Source organism: Scleropages formosus, chromosome 15 (genome assembly GCF_900964775.1).
Source record: "Scleropages formosus chromosome 15, fSclFor1.1, whole genome shotgun sequence".
Lineage (NCBI taxonomy): Eukaryota > Metazoa > Chordata > Actinopteri > Osteoglossiformes > Osteoglossidae > Scleropages > Scleropages formosus.
The window spans coordinates 26,101,622-26,121,698 of record NC_041820.1 but is presented as its reverse complement, the minus strand read 5'-3'; the positions used below and the strand labels follow the sequence as shown (position 1 = coordinate 26,121,698).

General features: G+C 47.9%; 1 long non-coding RNA gene across 1 annotated transcript; it reads right to left on the bottom strand.

The window, feature by feature from the left end:
- Positions 1-17,345: 17,345 nt before the first annotated feature.
- Positions 17,346-18,411, bottom strand: LOC108941434 (uncharacterized). The gene is made up of 3 exons (XR_001966630.1): positions 18,321-18,411; positions 17,566-17,705; positions 17,346-17,427 (listed from the first exon to the last, which is right to left on the bottom strand). It is a non-coding gene; the product is annotated as an uncharacterized LOC108941434 (long non-coding RNA).
- Positions 18,412-20,077: the final 1,666 nt, after the last annotated feature.

The following is a 20,077-nucleotide window of genomic DNA, read 5'->3' as shown; positions in this document are numbered from 1 at the left end:
GCAGCCAATGAGAACCTTTGGAAATTATTAATATTTGTTGACAATGGATGGGTGGACGGATGATATCTATACTCTAGATATAGAGCGACGGAACAGTGGACCTGCTCTTCTTAGCCGAGGCTATTAGTATATTTAGTGCACTAATATATAGTGTATATACTATATATTTTGTAGACGGGCGGCACGGTGGCACAGCGAGCAGCGCTGCTGTCTTACATCGCCTCGGTGGTAAGAGAGGACATGGATTCAATCTCCGCTCAGTCTGCGTGGAGTCTGCATGTCCTTTTTATGTCCGGATGCTCTGGTTTCCTCCCACACTCCAAAGACATGCTGTTCGGCTTCCCCCATAGTGTGTGACTGAGAGTTCATTGGAAGTCGATTTGGAGAAAAGTGTCTGATGAATAAATACATATATACAGAGCAGTGGACCTGCTGCCCCCAACTGAGATTATGAGTATTTACAGTGCACTAATATATACTGTATATAATGTAAATACTATAGATGCCGAGTGACAGGAGAGCAGACGGTGGAGCTGCAGTCCCCAGTCCACTGGACTCCACTGTTCACCTGTAGCTCTGTCATCCTCAGTGACTGTACTTCTGTTTAGTGCAGTTCATTTCTGTTTTCTCTGGAATTAATCACTGTTAACCCTTTTACAGTGGCTTAATTGCTTTATGGTAATAATACCTGCATTTAATTAAACTTGAGTGCTGATCGCAGCTTCCAAATCGAGAAAGATTTTGGTGGTGTAGGACTATTCCAGCGAGACGGACAAACCTGGAATTTTCCACGATGCCTGGCGCTGAATGACCTGAAAGAGCCAATGACCGCGGGTCACATCACGATGGTGAGTCCAGGAGTGTCGCATCACAGAAACTGAAATGAAGGACGAACAATGAAGTGAAGGGCTAATAAAACTGCGGGAAAGACATTGTGAGAGGAAGAATGAATTTACATTTGACCAATTTAAAAATCAATTTCATGAAGAGAAGGTATCTGTAATACATTTATATTTAAATTTCTTTATTTAGCAGGTGCTTTTGCCCAAAGCAACTTCCAGTGAACTCTGTGTAGTGTTATCAGCCCACACACCTTATTCACTGCAGTGACTTACACTGTTATTACACTACTTACAATGGGTCGTGCATCAGTGGAACACACACACACACTCTCTGTGTCACACACTATGGGTGAACCTGAACAGCATGTCTTTGGACTGTGGGAGGAAACCAGAGCACCCAGACATGGGGAGAACATGCAAACTCCACACAGACTGAGCGGGGATCGAACCCATGTCCTCATGCACCACCCAGGCACTGTAAAAAGCGAGGGTAGGAGGTTTTGCCGTATGGGATTCTCATTCCTACCACACAGCATCCACACTTACAACCATGGCCTCTAAAGAGCAGGTGCTTCTGTAGCCACTGAAATTATGGCCGAGAAACAGAAACGTTCACAGCCACAGCGTTTTGACCGATTCACTGATGCAATATGCGATTAGCTCAAATAAATGTATTGCGACCGACATATGTTACGTTTACATATTACCAAACTGAAGTGTTACTCATCAGTATTGAGAAAACTTTAGAAGAAAAGCCTCAAATTTCAAGAATAGCTTTATTATTATTGAAACGTGTACATTTTCAGAGTGTGTCTGACGCGGAGGAAAAAATTCTATAATTTGTCTTGATGGAATTTGGCCACAGTTATATCTCGCAGGAAAAGTATCCATCTATGGTATACATCACATAAATGACTTTTAATAACAATAACATGCATTGTTAAAGGACTCAATGCAATTAATAGTCATATTGTACAATAAAATAAATATTTAACCTCATACGTTTAAGATGTCCAGCCCTCAAACTAGTCCCTGTTAACAGTCGTAACCTGCGGACACCGCTCTACTAACGTGAACCTCAAAACAACATGTGATCCGAAAAATATGTGCGCTACTTTATAATATTAATTCACAATGTAGAGGGCATGGCCGCATGAAGTCATAAGATCAGAAGAACTGCTTGCTGAAATACAGTGTAATTTGTAACACTGAGAGTTGGACACGTTTCAGCAAAAATAAAATAATAATAATAATAGTAAGAGAATGATATTTGCAGATTTGTTCGGCTGGCTCGTGGTGTTTTCGTCTCCGCGGATCAGCACGCACACAACGTGGATCCTTCTTGCTGACGATCAGAGGATAACCCGCACTTCCTCCCTCCGCCCCAGCCATCGGAGGTACTCTTTTCTGCGAAAGGCACCGCTGTACGCTCATCCACACTTCCACACCGCATCAAGTTCCTCTAATAGGCTTGTCCAAAACGTTACTTGATGTCTGGCCCCAAGAAAAACAGGATAGGATTAAGACAATAAGTAGGCATTGTAACGAACATCACACCCGGGGGGGGGAAAAATTATTAAAGTGGAGGCCCTCGGCAATTTGACCCACGCTATTCCGTTGTAACTTTTCCGTCTGAAACCTCCTGCGCTGTTTTACCAGGACGTGAGCAGAGTGATAACTGGATTGACAGGGTGAGAAACTAATTAAGACAGGGAAGGAGAAAGATCCACTCGTCTTAGAAGAAATTAGAAAAAAGTGCAGACCCCCCGTCCATCTCCCCCCACACAGCCATATCCGCGCTCAGAGCGTCTCCATCAGAGCTAATTAGCTGTGCAATGATTAATTTGGAGGTTAAACTGAGTTATTTCTTGTAATGGTGTTGCCTTTGAAAGATCTCTCATTATGTCAATACGACTCTGTTTGAATTCCTTTAAGACAACATTGTCCCAGAGGGAAGCGAGACGATGGATGACGGGGAGCGGGAAGCCGCACGGTGACGAGCGGCGCCGACCCGCGTGTCCCATTCGCCGTTCTTTCCGCTGAGACGGGCGTCCGGTGCTCCATCTAACGAGTTCGAGGGCATCCGTGGTCCTGCCTAGCTATGGCGCGGCTCTCCTGCGCTCCCCCGCAGCCCCATAAGCACGCGGCACCCTGGCACGGCACACGCGGCTGGTGCCTCTCGCCATTTTCCATTTGGGCATCTTTTCAAATCGAGCTATATAAATAAATTACTGCTTCGAATGATCGTTTGTGACTCGGAACGGCCCCTGCTATTCTTTCCCCACGCTGCTAAGTCCATGAACAGCTGGTTCGTTGGTTTGTGCAGTGCTTTCTCAATCTTACTTATTCCCTCCCTCGCTTATTCCATCCCTCTCTATTTATTCCATCCCTCGTTTTTTATTCCGTCCCTCGCTATTTTCTCTTATTCTCCGGCACCGTCAACGCATCGTTGCACTTGTTGTATGTATGTATGTATGTATGTTTATATGTGCCTGTATGTATGTTGTGTTTTTTTTCGTCTGCTCTACACTATGAGCCATTGGGAACCGAAGCCAGATTCCCTGTATGTGTGTGCGTACTTGGCCAAATAAATCAGATTTTTATTCTGATTCTGATTCTAATACGTGTCGTATTCCTCACTTGTGTGGATTTTGTAAGACAAACGTCAGTACCTCGGTGTAAAGTGTCTTTGCTTACAAATGCCAGTTAATTATAGTGCGTCACTTTGGAGAAAAGTGCTCCTTCTAAGTATAAGTGTGACGCAACACTTCTCTGGCTTTTCTTACAACGAATGCCGTTGCTGAAAAAACGATCCCACCTTGTTCCGGAGCGGAGTTCAAGTGCGGAACAATCTGGGTGGTGCGGCCTTGTCGCGGCTTGTAGTACAAACAGTAATTACACTTAAAGAGCGGAGACAAAACGGTTTTTGGCCCTTATAAATGGCTTAGCCTGTCAATGGGGAGGCTAAGCGACGACAGTCACAAGTCCAATTAAGTTTTAGGGCTTCCAGCGTTAACGTGTTTATTATGCAGCCTTCGGAGTGAAAGACTTGAAGGACTTGGGGGCAGGAGGTGCTGTAAGAGGTTACAGCTTCTACCTTGGGACTCAAAGGACCTGGATGCAAAAACCTACCTTCTGCCAAAATACCCTTGATCAAGGTACCTACCCTGAATCGATAGTGTAAAAATTGTAATACTCTATACCAACGAGTGTTGCTGGTTTTGCAAAAATGTATTTGTTATAAAACCATATCGATAACGTACACGTGCGTGTGTGTGTATATATTTATATAAATACATATACATATATATACAGATATATATATATATATGAAGTCCTCACTCAACTGGCTTTATATGTTGACAACAACAATGGGGACGACAATAGAAGAGTTCGTCAAACTAGCACAAACCCGATTTCTTCTTAGACCTTTCATTCATCGAGTCACCATGACTCGAACCCGAGTCGATGGCACTTAACTAACTAATCACTGTAAGTCACTTTAGAGAAAGCCTCTAAGGAGGGAGGATGCGCACACACAAATAAATATGCATATGCATACACATTTATATTCAGTATGTGTGTGTGTGTGTGTGTGTGTGTGTGTGTGTGTGTGTGTGTGTGTGTATGGGGTGTGCGCCATTGACTGGCCACTAGGGGCAGTACAGTACAAAAATCAGCCCAAAAGTCTTGCCACCTTCCTGCCAAAAAAAAGTTACATCCTGCAGGTAGCAGACTTTGCAAAGTGCTGTGTGGGTGGGCTCAGCCACACACGTACACGTGATCACCCCCATACACGCGCTGCTCATGCGTTCCTTCGGGAAGGCATGAGACGCAGGAAAAGCCCTCTTCCTCGGTTTTCGCCGCGCCCCATCCGTGACACAGAATAAGATTGAGAACATCAGTCAGATGGAGATGCTTCCGCATGTCTTGTGTTTACGAACTCGTTTTAGTCTGAGTGTAATATGAACGTTAGAATCACATTTTGCACAGTAGAGGCAGATATTCCAACGCGCAAATTCTGGGCCGGTGACCACGCGTTCAAAAGCACGTGAACGCCAGACTACCAACCACACCGTTCAGTGTCTGCGGCGCAAGATCCTGCCGAGTTCAACTCATTTTGGGTTCGGGGCGAATGCGCTGTTCATTTATACTCGTGAACTTGGGCTCCTCATTCTTCACGCCACATTAGCGGTTGGCGCAATATGAAATACGAAATGTGAAATGCAATTTGTCGTAAAATTTTGAAGGTCTTTGGTCAGATGTGTTGAAGTCATCAAAATTCTACATGCATAACCGTGATCAAAGACTGACAGTTCTATTTCAACCGAGAAGTCATTAAGGGACAGAACAGACCTGTTTTCCTACGCGACTTGCGCGCGCGCGCGTGTGTGTGTGTGTGTGTGTGTGTGTGTGTGTGTGAGACGTGTCTCACGGCATCTGGCTGGCCTTGCTGTGGGGGGCGCACGCCCACGAGTGTGTGCCGCTCTCCTCCATGCTTTCCTCCTCCCTCTCTTCCACTTCGCTCCGTTTCTCTGCCTATTTAAAAAAGTAATGGCAGGGTTTTAGAAAATCCACTACGGCGACTGCGTCTTAAACAAGAACCACCACAACTAATGGGATCCACTCCACACAATATGGAACATTAATATATATGCAAATGAGGCAGGGAAACAGACAGTCACTCACACAGAGCTCTCTCTCTCTCTCTCTCTCTCTCTCTCTCTCTCTCTCTCTCTCTCTCTCTCTCTCTCCCTCTCTCATCCTTCTTTCCTTGACTCTCCCGCTGGCCACTGCTGTTCACGTGCGATGTGGTTCAGCACGGCTCCCCACCAGGACCCTCACAGGTGCTAACGGCTTCCGCGGACGAGCAAGCGCAACGCGGGTACTTCAATTAGCCCGGAGCTGTGGGGACCCTCTGCGTTCGCGTAACCGTTTGCGAGCTTTAATCGATCTGCCGCAGCCAAGTGTTTATTAGCCCGAGCAACAGTTCGGTGTGCTCCACACTCTCGGGGGTCTGACGCCCTCGCAGCTGTCGGACGCTTCTCCGTGTTTCCCGTATGGGCTGTGGAGCTCAGTGTCCCAGAGGCACGGCGGCCACGTCCGAGCAACATGCTCGCCGGGTCCGAGCATCAGGCTTGTCGAGTCAAACCACAGCTCCTAGCGTCGAGGTAAAGAGACTTTTACATGTATCCATTCTGCCAGTGCTTTAGCCATTTCTAGAGCTGGGTAATTTTCGCCCTCTGAGTTCAGGGTAAGTACCTTTCGCAAGGGTACTGTCGGAAGAGGGGGGATTCAAGCCAGCACCTTCAGGCCCAAAGGGAGCACCAGCTCTCACCACTATGCTACGACACTTCGGCCCACTCTTCTAAAGATACGTAATGAATTTACGTAGGTGCACTCGGTCGTATTTTTCGCAAAGCACAAGACGAAAGACCTAAGGCTAAAACTCGTGCACTAAAACTTTAAGATGATGCCCGGATAAACCTTCACAGAGCTACTCCTATAATGTAACGTAAATGTTTGCGTATATCTCAAAAAAAAAAAGAAAATTACTAGAAAGGTGATCAGGAATCGTGGATATTCTGATAAAGTTTTACACAGCTACTCGTGTGATGAACTTTGGTTCATATGGTGCAAAGAATTTAACCGCACTTAAGAATCACACGTCTGCATCTAAGTGTTTCTTTCCGCTAATGTAATGAACACGTTGCGTTCTCTTTGAGATGTACATCATTTTTGGAGAAAAGCGTCTGTTAAATGAATGAATCTAAATGTAAATGTAAGACACCCTTGCCAAACTTCAGCAACCCTCATCCCCGAAAACACAAGCGCCGGGATGCACAAGCTGCGGAAGAGAACGTAGGCATTCTTCAGTGTCTTCTACGAAGGTGTTATATGGATATGTGCACAACGTATTTAATTTGGACAAAAAGGTGAAGTGGAGGAGGGGGGGTGACAATAGTGGTTTTAGATGTGGCGTTTTCTGGGGGACGGGAGGAGGCTGTGTTTGTTACGCTGCCGGGGTGGGACTTTTCCCCCCAGGGGAGGGGTGGGGATTGGTTCTGGGGGTCGGGGGTGTGGGTCGGCTGTTCAAAGCCAGGCCTGAGCATTGTTGGGCAGTTGGGGATTAGGACTCTACAGGCTGCAGAATTTGCCTTCTAATTAAAAAGGATAAAGAAACTCGGAAAATAGCGAGAGGCGCAGGAGGGAAAGAGGGAGAAAGAAAATTGTGGAAAAGAAAAAGAAGAAAAAACTGTTTGTAGTGTCACTTCTGTGGCTGTATCACAAGACCCAGCAACACTGACTAACTTTGGAGGCAGCCGGCCTCCTCCTCCTCCTCCTTGGCGCTCGCAGTATGTAACCTTACGGGGACGCGAGGGAAAAATTTAAAAAAAAAAAAAATAAAAAAACAAATGCGGCCGAGGAAAACGGCCGGAGCGACGGAGGGCTTCCGCGCATTCGCCGAGGACACGTTGGGGTCTTTGCGCGCGGTCCGAAAGCCTCCGGCAGCGCTGTGGCGAAAACCCCAACAAAAAAAGAACGCCCTCTTATCGCCCTCGTCGTGATCGTTGTTTTTCCACGGCGTCTGGGCTGCGTGACGAAGATCACGCGCGGTAAGGCTTGCGGGGGCACCTCGCCGCCCGTACCTATAGCTGGAGTCGGGTCGGCGGGCGAACATGTGGCCCGGGTCCAGCTCTCCCTCATGTAGGCCGCGCGGGTCGTTGAGGAACCCCAAATCCGCAGCACGGGTTACGACAGGAGTGCGTTTCCTGCGTGTGGCGGCCGGGGGCCCGGCGGCGACGCCAGCCTTCGCCGCACGCGGGCTGCTCCAGATGAGGCCGGCTGTGGCCAGAGCACGCCGGGCAGGAGGCGGCTCGGAAAAATAATTAAAACGAGCGAAGGGCGCTGGAAATTAAACACACAGAATTTGCATTTTCAGCAGAAAAAGGATTAACTTTAACAACAAGCCATTTAAGATAACCCCCCCCCACCAGATTTTTTTTTTTTCTCGAGCATACAATTTCTCTCTGAATAATGTTGACCTCCAATAAATGCTGTTTCTTCCCATTCCATTTATTCTAGATAAAAATATCTATTTTTGGTTGTGTATCAAGAATGAAACAAGACATCTGTAACTACTGAACATAACCTCCGCAGTAACCGGTAAAATAGTGGTAAAAAAAAAGACATTATTTGCACGCTTTACAGCTGTAGATAAGGAGGATGCACTTTTAATCGATCTTGAAACTTTATTTCGAACGCTGTATATTGCGTGATTGTCTGTCTTTAACGCTGTGATTTAACGGTTCGCATCTGCCAACGACTTCACCGTTGACCTTTCCATAAAAAACGTACCGAGATGACATGCTGCCAACAATCATACAGTTAACAAATTTCTCCCAGAATATTAACATCCAGACAAACAGCCTGTAGGTTAAACTAGTTCAACATCAACAAAATTTGTCAGTGGGGAAAAAGAACTGTGATTCATCATGAGGGGAGTCAAAGCACTTCTGAAACTTTCAATAAATCCATCAATGACTTTTTGCTGTACTTCGAATGCTGCTAATATATTTTTGGTCTCCTTTTACTTAAGACTCACCGAAGGTTTGCATAACTATAAAGTCTTTTTATTTATGTAAAAAGTGTACAAGAAATTTACATTTGCATGTATTCGTTTATCAGACGCTTTTCTCCAAAGCGACGCACATCTCATAGAAAATACTGTGTTGCAGTTAGTTTCTTTCCACCGTACGAACCAAAGTTCATCATTAAAAATTATCATCAATCACAAAGCTTCTCTAACCATGATTCCTGATCACCTTTCAAGTAATAATTTTTTGAGATACATTTAGACACACAAACTGGCTGAAACCACTTGTCCCAAGCGGGATCACAGCACACCGGACCTAATGTGGGCAACGCAGGCGTGGGGCCAGGGACACACCCAGGGCAGGATGCCAGTCTGCTGCAAGGCTCCCCAAGCGGGACTCGAACCCCAGGCCCCCCAGAGACCGGGACCTGGCCAAACCCACTGTGCCTCCACACCCCCCTATACATATAACTATTTACGTACATTACAGGAGTAGCTGCGTAAAGGTTTATCTGGGCATCATCTTAAAGTTATAGTGCATGAACATTTACACCTTAAATGAACTTAAGGGATCATGGGTGAAGTGAGTCTGGAAGAGGTTAGTTTTAAGACCCTTTTTAAATATGGACAAAGATTCAGCAGCTCTGAGGGAGAGGGGGAGGTCGTTCCACCGCAACGGAGCCAGAACCGGGAACCTTTGTGCTTCACCTTTCGTGCGTGAGACCACCAAGCGAGCAGGCGTGGAAGAGCGTAGCAGGCTGGTTGGGGTGTAAATTAATCACAGAACATTTTGGAATCTAAGCAACATCTAAGTTACGCAACAACGGTCTCCTCTTTCAAAGGACCGGTGCTGCACGAGTGACGTAATGTATTTTGTCACCCAGCAGTGATCAAATGCAAGAAACACACCCAAATGTACCGTCTGTGCAGATATGTAGCTTTTCTAAGGGATGTTGAGTCCTTTTACATATGATGCCCCTCAAACAAAGTGCCGATGAAGGAGGATCCAGGTGTTAAATTACAAGGGAACAAGTCGTGTCTCGCGTTTCTCTCGAACCCCACCCCAGACTGCCTCTCTAATCACACTCACATACTCTTAGCAACTTCTGCTGCCGAGGGTGTTTACATTGTGGACTGATTATCTTTGGCCTCAAATGAGCTAATTGCTTCATTATGTGTCGGGTTCTGCACATCCGAATGGCCATTTTAAGCTCATGACTGACAATGGGATGCGTTTCAAGAGGATAAAGTGCATTTATCGATATCTGCGCGAGGTGCAAAACACTGCTGTCCGCAGCGATGTCGTGTTCATAAGGCACATATTAAGGAAACTTGGTGGAGAAGGACAAAGTTCGTCTCGTTCTCAGTCATGTCTTTGGTTCTCCTAGTGTACGTGGCACGTGTGGAACATGTGATTTCCCCACACTTGAGTTTTCTTTAATCAGCACAGACCAAAATCTAAACTTTGGCATTTTGCAATCCAGTAGAATAACTCACATACGGCTTCGGGAGCAAAGTAACATGGACGAGTCAGAGTGGGAAGCGGTGATCGTGGGGGTAGTGTAATACGTTTCGGCGGCGCGTGGTGGGTGATGGGCTGCTCACGTACGCATATGAATGCCACGAGGGCTCACTAGATAGGGCAGGAGCTCAAGCAGAATGCTGGGACACTGTGGGGGGCCCCCAGTTTGTGTTTTTGCTTACTCCCCCTTGTCCCGACCCTCCTCCTTCCCACTGGCCGACTCACGAGCCACCAGCTGTTTGCCCCCATCCCCTTCGCCCGCGAGGGGGTCTGGCTCACCCCGGGAACCCCACAAACGAATGCCGTGGCTTAAGTGTGCACAGCGGCCTGGTTTCTCCCCAGAACCACGGGAGGTTAACGACATGCTAGCAGGAATAAGATGACCCTCCTTCTCCCTTTCCCCCACCGAACAACCCCAGCCCCCACCCGGTCAGCCATCAGCGCCGCCAGGTCCTGTCTGCAGAAATGTCCAAAGTCACGGTAACCAACGGCGAGGAGGAGATTTGCTTGGCACATCCCCCCCCGCCGTGACATGCGCGCACGCACACACACAGACACACACACACACACACACACCTCCTTTTATTTCAGGCAATCTGATCACATTGGTAAGCGTGACAAGATCAATCTCTGCTGCTTCACTGATCAAGGGCCTCCTGGTCAACGAGGCCTGGGGATGAGCAGGTACACAGTGCAAAGCAGTGAAAGAATCTGCAGTCGGCCAAAGAGGAGATTAAATGCCAGGCACCACCACTGCTGTCCTGCGGGAGGGGGGATATTTGAGGTGGGGGGGGGGGGCTAGGAGGGGGGTCTGGAGGCGCGGTAGTGGCCCAGCCGACTTGTCGTCATAGCAGGACAAGCACATTGAGCTGTGTCCTCTGGCCCCTCCCACCTCATTTCAGCCCCCACCTGCCCCCGCTGAAATAAAGGAGACCCATTTAGTGCCTCAGTACCTCCCACCCAGGTCCTCGACGCATTTTCTGGTGTATGTGTGTGTGTGGTGGGGGGCAGGGCGAGGTGGGGGTGGGAGCGGACTACGGGGCCATCTCGGCCTCCCACCATCCGACCTGAGCGTTCAGCCTCTACATCGCTGCCGTAGCCTTGGTCGCCTTCCAAGCGGCCAAATTAATTTGCGCCCCGACGGCAGTGTAAGTAGATTGGGGTTCGCCTGTGAGCAGGGAGATCTGACGGGAGTGCGACTCGGCAACACGGAATCGCAATCTGGTCCTGCCATCTCTTTGCCCTGCACGTTCGCCAGCGAACGCCCTGTCCTCACCTACACATACGCGACTCCAGGCAGCGCCGCGTCGCCTGGGACACAGTATCTGCTCAGCCAGTTCGCTCCAAAGTGCGATAAACACAAAGTTCCTCATCGCTGCCAACAGGACTCCCGTTATTTGTCTCAGTTCAGTCCAACCCAAGTCTGCGAAATAGCAGTTTCTTGTTCACAGAATGCAAAGTCATCCAGTCGCATACATTAGGATGTATTTATTTAGCAGATGCTCTTCTCCAAAGTGACTTCCAGTGAACTCTGTGTTGTGTCATCAGCCCACACCCCTTATTCACCAGTGACTTACACTGGGTCACTCATCAATACATCAGTGGAATGCACACACACTCTCTGTCACTCACACACTGTGGGTGAACCTGAGCAGCATGTCTTTGGAATGTGGGAGGAAACCAGAGCACCCAGACATGAGGAGAACATGCAAACTCCACACAGACTGAGAGGGGATCGAACCCACATCTTCTCGCACCACTAAGGCGCTGTGAGACAGCAGCACTACTCGCTGTACTGCCGTGACACCCATACAAATACTTACCTGCGCACACTGTACTGAATGTATGTATTTTATACCGCATATGCACTACAGAACTGTCATCAGTGAAGTTCGCGATGCCCAGAAAGTTGGTGAAAGAATAACAGGTCTAAGAGGGACGTCGCTCGTGAAAAATCTAAACAGCAGCAACGCTTTTTTAAAGTGCTGACCGGAAGAAGAGAGCCAATCTTAAAGTGAAGACATGTAGACTAAGGACATCTACAAGACATTGCTTTGGTATGAAGATGAATGGATGTCAAAGCTAAAGGGAATTTAATGCAATTTGACACGCAATTGAAGTTGCAACTCAAAAGAAACAGGCCCACTTTATGCCTAATTAGCATGACTAAATAATAAAGTGACTTTGGCTAATAATTATAGCATGTTCCCATTTTTCAAGCGACGCTCACAATTAACCTTTCTCTACTGGCAACGCGCAATTCGGCTAAATCCTGTTATCAGCAAATATACCACATGGCAGTGCAGCGCAACCCTACTCCAAACACCAGTCAAGGAAATCTGTGCTGTTGACGGTCAGGAACAAGAGTGTCAAAACAAACGGCTCATATCTTCTCGCGGTAAACACAGCCTGGTATGGACGTCGCCGCAGGAGCTCGTGCGGTGGAGAGGGCCGACTTGAGGCACGCTCACACGGTGTCATTGAACTACTTGTGTTTGCCCGCGCTTAGTGTTGCTTCGGCGCAACCATCACAAGTGTGCGGCCAGCGCTTTGGATCCTGTCTCCTGAGTCGCCTTCGTCGAACGGGTTCCGTAAAAACACGCAATGCATTCGGACTGCAATATCACGCGCCCGAAAGGCCGTCTATGAACACAGCTGACAGAGAATGCTGCTGCCCAAGTTCTCTGCACTGGCTTCCTATAGCTGCCCGGATCAAATTCAAGACCCTGGTTATGGCCTACAAATACATCCATGGAAGTGTTCCCAGATATCCACAAGTCCTGATCAACTGCTACACCCCAACCAGACGGCTACGCTCTTCCACATCTGTCCGTTTGGTGGTCCCACGCATGAAAGATGAAGCATGGAGGTTCTCAGGTGTGGTGGAACGACCTCCCCCTCTCCTTCAGAACTGCTGAATCCTTGTCCATATTTAAAAAGAGTCTCAAAACTCACCTCTTCCAGACTTACTTCAACCATGATCTCTTAAGTTCATGTAAGGTGTAAATATTCATGCACTATAACTTTACGTTCATGCCGGGATAAACCTTTACACAGCTACTCCTGTATTGTACGTCAATGGTTATATATATTTTAAAAAAATTACTAGGAAGTAAATTCAAAGTTTATATGGTGGAAAGAAAATAAGTGCACTTAAGATTCGCACGTCTGCATCTAAGGCTCTCTTTCTGCTAATGTAATGAACACGTATTTTCTATGAGATGTACGTCGCTTCGGAGAAAAGCGTCTGCTAAATGAATAAATTCAAATGCGGCAACGAATGAAGACCGAATGCTGGCGGACTTATAAAAAGTACAACAAAATGCAGAGGATTCAGTCAATCAGGAGGAATATGTATGATGAGTGTACGATGTGGGCGTTTTGCACGAAAGGCCGGAACGCCGAGTTGTTCCGGCACGTACGTACATGCAGCAGCAGCCTCTTCACTGTTACGCTGAGAGACGGGCCCAGCAAGAGGGCCCGGTGAGCGCGGTCCCACACCCGGCACTTGGATCGCACAGTTGCCTTTCTGGGACAGCAGAAGATTGAGATGGGAGAGGAGATGCAGTCTGTGGGGCAGAATTCCCAGAAAAGCTGTCATTCATCCAAGATCCACAGCGCCTGGCACACTGCCCGCTCACATTGTGACGACTCATTCGGGCCTGCTGCAGTTGCCATGGGGACATGTAAACCTGCATGGCCCCTAGAGGAAGGGAGGTCTGATGAAGAGTTGGGGGGGAGTGCCAAAGCCCCAGGGGGTCAGGGGGTACGGCATCAGGGGGTTATCTTGCACTGCAGACGCAACTGGGCTCTATGTAGGGGTCTGAGCCTAGCAAGGAGAGCCTCTGCCTGCTCACCTCCTTTTACCCAGAATCTTAATCGAGAGGCTTCAAAGGAAATGTGGTAATTGCACAAAGCACTTTCCACACCACTGTTTTCAACAGAGGTTCAGGTCTATTAAAGAAAGGGGAGAGGAGGCCTGTACGAGTCTGCTTCTGCTGGTGGCCGTCTCAGAGCTTGGGCTATAACCTGATCGAGGGCACCAGACGGCCGCGGAAGGCGTAAGGCAGGGCCGAACGCTGACGCGGCACAGCGGCCGAGGCTACGGCCAAGCTCTAGGCCACTCTGCAGTGCGAAACGCGCACGACACACACAGACACACTCACACATGGGCAGCATCCGCTCCTGGGCCTGTGCCCCTATGCAGGGATTTCAAAGGGCTGTGCAGCTTGTCGGGGACTGGCCTCCCTCTGCCCCCAACCGCTCGCCCTGCCGGCAGTCTTTCTGCTCCGGCCCCAGACCCAGGTTCTCACGCTGTGCTATTCCCACCAGTGCCACCGCGCGCTGGGCCGGGGGGGCGGAGGTTCGGACACATCCGACCCATCTGCGCCTGTGTCTCACCACAAAGAGACTGCACCGCCTCGCCATGACACTCGTGGGCTTCGGGAGCTTGTCGCCGTTGTTCAGTGGCGCCGTGGCCTCATGCTGGATGCTGCTGGCTTACCTTCCGCCTCCCCTCCCCTCGATCAAACGTTGCAAGCTTCTCTGTAAGTGGTTACAGTTGAAAAAAGCACATCAGACACATTTCAAGATGAAGTTTCGTGTAACAGCTGGAGCAGAGACCAGGGGGACCATGGTTTGTGTTCGTGAGGCCCTTGGACCAATTCGGGGGTATGCTGGGAAGGTGACCTCTGGTCTTGCAGCCCCGTCAGTTGACACGAGGACCACTGGCTCCCTATGAGTGGAGAGGACTGCCCACTTGAAGCAGACATTCTTCAGATGCAGACATTCTTTGCTCCTGCAGCACCAGGCAGCATCAACTGAGAGTGAAAACGGACAGGCCGCGTTTTAGTCCATCTTTCCAACCCCACCCGATCTTTCCATTCCCCCTCTCTCTCCTCTTTGCCCCTTGCGTGGCATTTCCCTGGCAGCCCCGTGAATTCCTGCCCCACGCCGGCTCCACATTCCCGCAGCCAGCCTTCCCGCCTGCTCCGAACGCGGCAGCCATCCCCTCCGGCCCGGCCCCCAGTCTGCGGCTCCAGCCGGCACCGCATTCCACTGCGTGCTGCCCCATCCCCGCGGCAACCAGGGAGGACAGAAGAGAGGTGAGAGGAGTCGGGGAGCGACGGAGGGGGCTGGGGTAGGAGCAAAGATGATGGTGTCACCGAAAGGAGACAGGAGCATGGCAAGAAAAATGCCAAGAGGCAACAAGGCTCCGTAACATAATTTCTAAAGATTTTTAGCTAAGTGTGGGGATTGGCAGTATGAGCCTGAGCACACGGGTGTTGTGTGTGTGTGTTTAGTGACTGACGCCCAGGAGGACGCCACACATGGCAGACAGGTGACTGCAGCGTGGCTTTCGCAGCACGTGAGCGAGCAGTCGCTGTTGGGACTGTCACTGTTTCTTGCTCAGTTTACAGTTCTGTCTTTAAAGGGCATTATTGATTACACTCTGTGACCTGCGCATTTCATGATTCAGCATGAAATGCAAGAGTTCGTCTATACAGTTGGGACGAACGAAGCCATTAAATTGTTCCGTTGAGATCTGGGTGAGGAGCACCGTGGAAATCGCTGAGATTAAATCATAACAGAGCGCCGGACGTCTCTGTCACAGACCCCAAGTGGCTCCCCTCCTGTACATGGATGATTTATGACACGCTGGCACCCGCTCAGTCACCGCAGCCGCCGAGATGGAGATGGAGCTGCGGACATAGCAGAGGAGAGCGATGATGTCTCTGTCTCCGCTGCGCCGCGATCTCCCGGCCCGCGCTCTGGCCCCGCCCCCCGTCCCGCGCTCTGGCCCCGCCCCCTCGCCTCGCCTCGCCTCGCCTCGCCTCGCCCCGCCGCGCCGCCCTGTTTACTCTTCTAATTGCCGGGGAGGGGCTGCGTGACGGACGGGCCCGCGGCTTGGGAGCGCCGCACACACGGCCCGCGTCTCCGAGCACAGCAAGAACATCCAAATGTCACAGGGGAGTCCCGCCTGGCAAAACGTCGGCACAGAGGGAAAAATGAAATTAAAGAAGTGAGAGGAATTGGCAGTGTCAGGACTGACAGGGAGCGCGTTTGAGAGGGAGACGCAGGGAGCCGCGGGCGGCGCCAAGGTGTCAGTCAGAGCCGAGTGTGGTCTGGAGCGCGGACAAGAGCGGCTTCGGTGCGGCGCAGCGTCGCCTGTGTTCGCCGAAGAGCTGAAATTAGTATGAAAGCTCGCGTTTGCTGAGGTAAAGTAAGTGTAAAGAGGCGAAAATTGGCTGCTCCTTGTCGAGTACTGTTGTTGTCAGCGGCCAAAGGAGTAGAAGTAGAGTGAGTTCATTTTTAAAAATGTTTCTTCTTCTTGTGTTCGGAAAGGAACATCTCGGTTACGAAGGGGGGAAAAAAACAACAACAAATTCAATGCACAGTTTAACGGAATGATTTGTATCTGACAAATCCTTCGGCGCTCGAGAAGGGAGGGAAGGCGGGAAGAAAGCGCGCGCGGGGAAACGTGAGGAGTCCCATCCGCGCGGACTGCGCCCATTTCTAAAGTTATTACGGGGATTATACACACAGTCGTACAATGTGGCGTTTTCAGAGGTGTTATGAATGCTTCCCAGAATCCAATTCAAATCAGGCGTTACCTAATAAGCCTGAACAAATCCTCCACAGTGAGTCTCCGTGCCTTTGAACTCGCTGACGGAGAGGGCCCGTCTGCAGGGCAGCTTTTAGCACCGCGAGGGAACACCTTCGCCGCGCGGCCACGCTCGCGCCCCTTCTCCCCCCCCCCCCCGCGTTCCTTCCGCGTGCTGACACCCCGGCCCGCGAGCTCCGGGGGAACGGCCTCGCGCGCGTGTGGTTAATACCGAGGGATGTGGGAATAAAAAGGCTGCCAACAGATACATTTAAACAGATGACTTGAATCCCCTGGGAACGCGCTCCGGGAATTTATTACGTGTTAACATTTTGAGCCCGTTTCCGGATACAACCACACTTCTCCTCTTCGGCCTTCAAATACGTGTTTTGTGCAGCCAAATTGCCCCATTTCTCAACAAATGGGACTGGGAGAACCAGTGTATGATTTACTAATCGTACAGTTTAAAATTGTAATTATGGAGAAATAGTTCTTCACAGCCTTAATGGGAAAATGGTTCCGCAACTCCCGCCGAAGGTCTTCACCGTTCCAAACGAATGGCTGCTTTCAGCAGGACATTTTCACTAATATAATAAACTAGGCAAATACTGTTAGCATTTAAACCATCTTTATTTTTTGTTCCACACGAGTTTTACAGTTTCAAACTTAGATTACGGAAACATCTTTGCAAGACTGCATTTCAGTCCCATGTGTGCCATATTTCATATGATACACACACCAAATATGTGCTAACCGTGCAGTAATGTTCACCGATCAGCTCCCTTGATCTTGGTGCGGGTGCTGCTGGAAAACACATCAGGCCTGTGTTCCTCTCAGTGTGTGCTGAAAATCCTACACACACCTGCAAAAGGGCAGAAGCGCAAAACTACACTGTATCACATGCACATCGTGGAAAACAAGAGGTTGCAGGTGCTGACTATGCAATCCCTGCACCAGGATGATAGACAGGCTGTTGTTTTATTGTCCTGTTTCAATTCACCTTGAGATTCCTGGTGCACTGTGCTCCTGCTTTCCCTGTTTGTCCATGCCAGAGAAGCAGAGGTTCCTCCGGCCTTCGCATGACGATGTCTCCGAGGGGGCGGGATGTTTAATTGAGTCCATTTGTTTGTGTCAGAGCCCCTGTGCAAACATTACAGTAGTGATTAATAAGGATGACATATTAATGGACAGGAAATAAAAGCCTGCACACAAGCATAGAGAGGCTGCCACACGCTCAGTGAAACCTTGCGCCGTTTTTCATGCCATCCGTCGTTTTTTTCCATATGTGGACATGTCCAGCCTAAAGGTCAGTCCTCATACAGAAAAGGGCGAAATAGAGGCAGACTATAACTGCCAGTGAGTGTGTTTTTTTTTTTTGGAATTTTTAATAAAGGCCGTTAATCAGCATGGGAAATAACAGCGTTAGGAATGGCAAAGACAGCTGTGTCTGTAAGCGCTATTACACCTGTCCGCAACATACCTGTTCCACGTTGGGTCTCATTCGTCAGTTCATTACCTTAGTAGTACTACGGGTTACTGTGACCAAGGCATGGATAGGCAGTATGCATGTCTATGCAAATGAAGGGATGAGCTCCTCTTAACTGGTCCAAAACAGTGAAATTGTAATGCAAGCACTGAGCATTAGTGCATGGGAAAAATATACCGCAGTGTATTTTTTTCCCTAATTTCATAATCAGCTGTTCTGTTTTTTTCCAGCTTAATCACTAGTGTTACAGTGACGCTCAGGTTCAGTACCTTAAGAACAGCCCAGCATCCGGTTGTGCGTTGAGCTCTGCTACAATGCATGTTTTCTGTGCTGGAACTTTTACTTTCATCAATTATTGTGTTGCTTGGCCAATCACATCTAAAGAAAAAAATAAATATATATATGAGAGAGACACCTGAACTGGAAACCATGAAGTTATTTTACCCTTTTAGCCACTGCATACAGAGTGCAAGGTTTCATGCCTAGTTTGTGATCTGACTGCATCCCTTATGATGCAGCGGGGTTCCCAGGATGCTCTTAGTGTTGTTAAATTCATGTTCATTCCCTCGTGCCCATGGAAGGCGGACACATTCAGTATCTTCAGCTGTAGGACAGAAAAGAAAAAAGAAAGAAAAGGAAAAAATGTGATATACAACTTCTCAATTCTCTATTTTTATATTCTTGCAGTCCTATGCAAGGACAGAAGTTTTGTTGTAAACATAACCTTAAAACATTGTCATAAATAAATGAACCGTGTTAAGAATGATTTTTAAATAAAAGCCCTTAAACTTGATCATATTGCAAAGATGACATTTACCAATGACACACAAAGTATATGAATTTTTACTCCAACACCATGCAGTTTTTAAGTTAAAGAGAGAAAACTAAATTATAGGCATCTTAGAGTTACATAACACTGAAATTTCACAGAAGATATTTGTCATTGTTTTACATACACTGTTCCTGCCAGCAGCTGAAAAGCAGCTCACAGAGATGATGTTTTGTGAAATGTGTGTATGGTCTACAGTGTCTCTTTTTCTGGCTCTACAGCATATAAATACTTGTGAACTTTCAAGTGTTTTGTTTTTCTGTGTGTGTGTGTGTCACCCACTTGAAACTAATTAATTATAGTGAACATTGGTAATATATCCCTTAAACTTTTGCAGGGACTTTACTAGCCTTTCCTAACCTGTGACTGCTGGCTCCACATTCATCACTTGCCTGTTTGAAATCTAAATTATGCCACCGGCACTGCATGTATTTTTGTAATAAAGATAAGTTCCATGTTTACCTCTGGTCATTAACACTGATATGTCAGCATCAGATGCAAGATGCGATATTGCAGAGGAGATAAATGCAGTGCACAGATCATTGGCCCGCTGATTCAAAGGTTTCTGGAAAGTGAGATTGAGCGTTTTTTTTTTTTTTTTTTTAAATATTAACGAGGAATCTTGGACACTTTTAAACAAATCGACTAAAACTTTAAAAAGACGGGCCCATGATTCCCCGCAGCTCCTCACCGCCCCCATTTGCATTATGAAAATGACATAATAATCTGTGGACATTAAAGGAAATATATCAGCCCTGGGCACTGAGGCTACATTTTTTTACACCGGTCATCATTTGAATGAAAATTCTTTGTCATTCATGAGCCCTTTTTGATTTTAACATAATATTGATTAATCTAGATGATTACTTTGGATCACATCCGAAAAGACCAGCCCGCAATATGAATAATTTTCAATTTTAATGCTTTTTGCTGTGAAACCGTAATACTTCGATAGTAATTGTTTTAATTTTCAAAAGACTTTATAAACATTTGCTAAAGTGTTCATGACAGAATTCTAATCACCAATAAACGTTAAAGTAATAACTAAGAAATGTTTCAAAGGCTCATTTTTACAACATTTCATGTAAAAAACTTTAATTTTTTAGTTCTGGTATCAAAGAGATGTCAGTCCAGTCAGTTCCATTAATACTATCACGATAATAATGTAACCATGTTCCCCACGCGCACTCTTTTGTC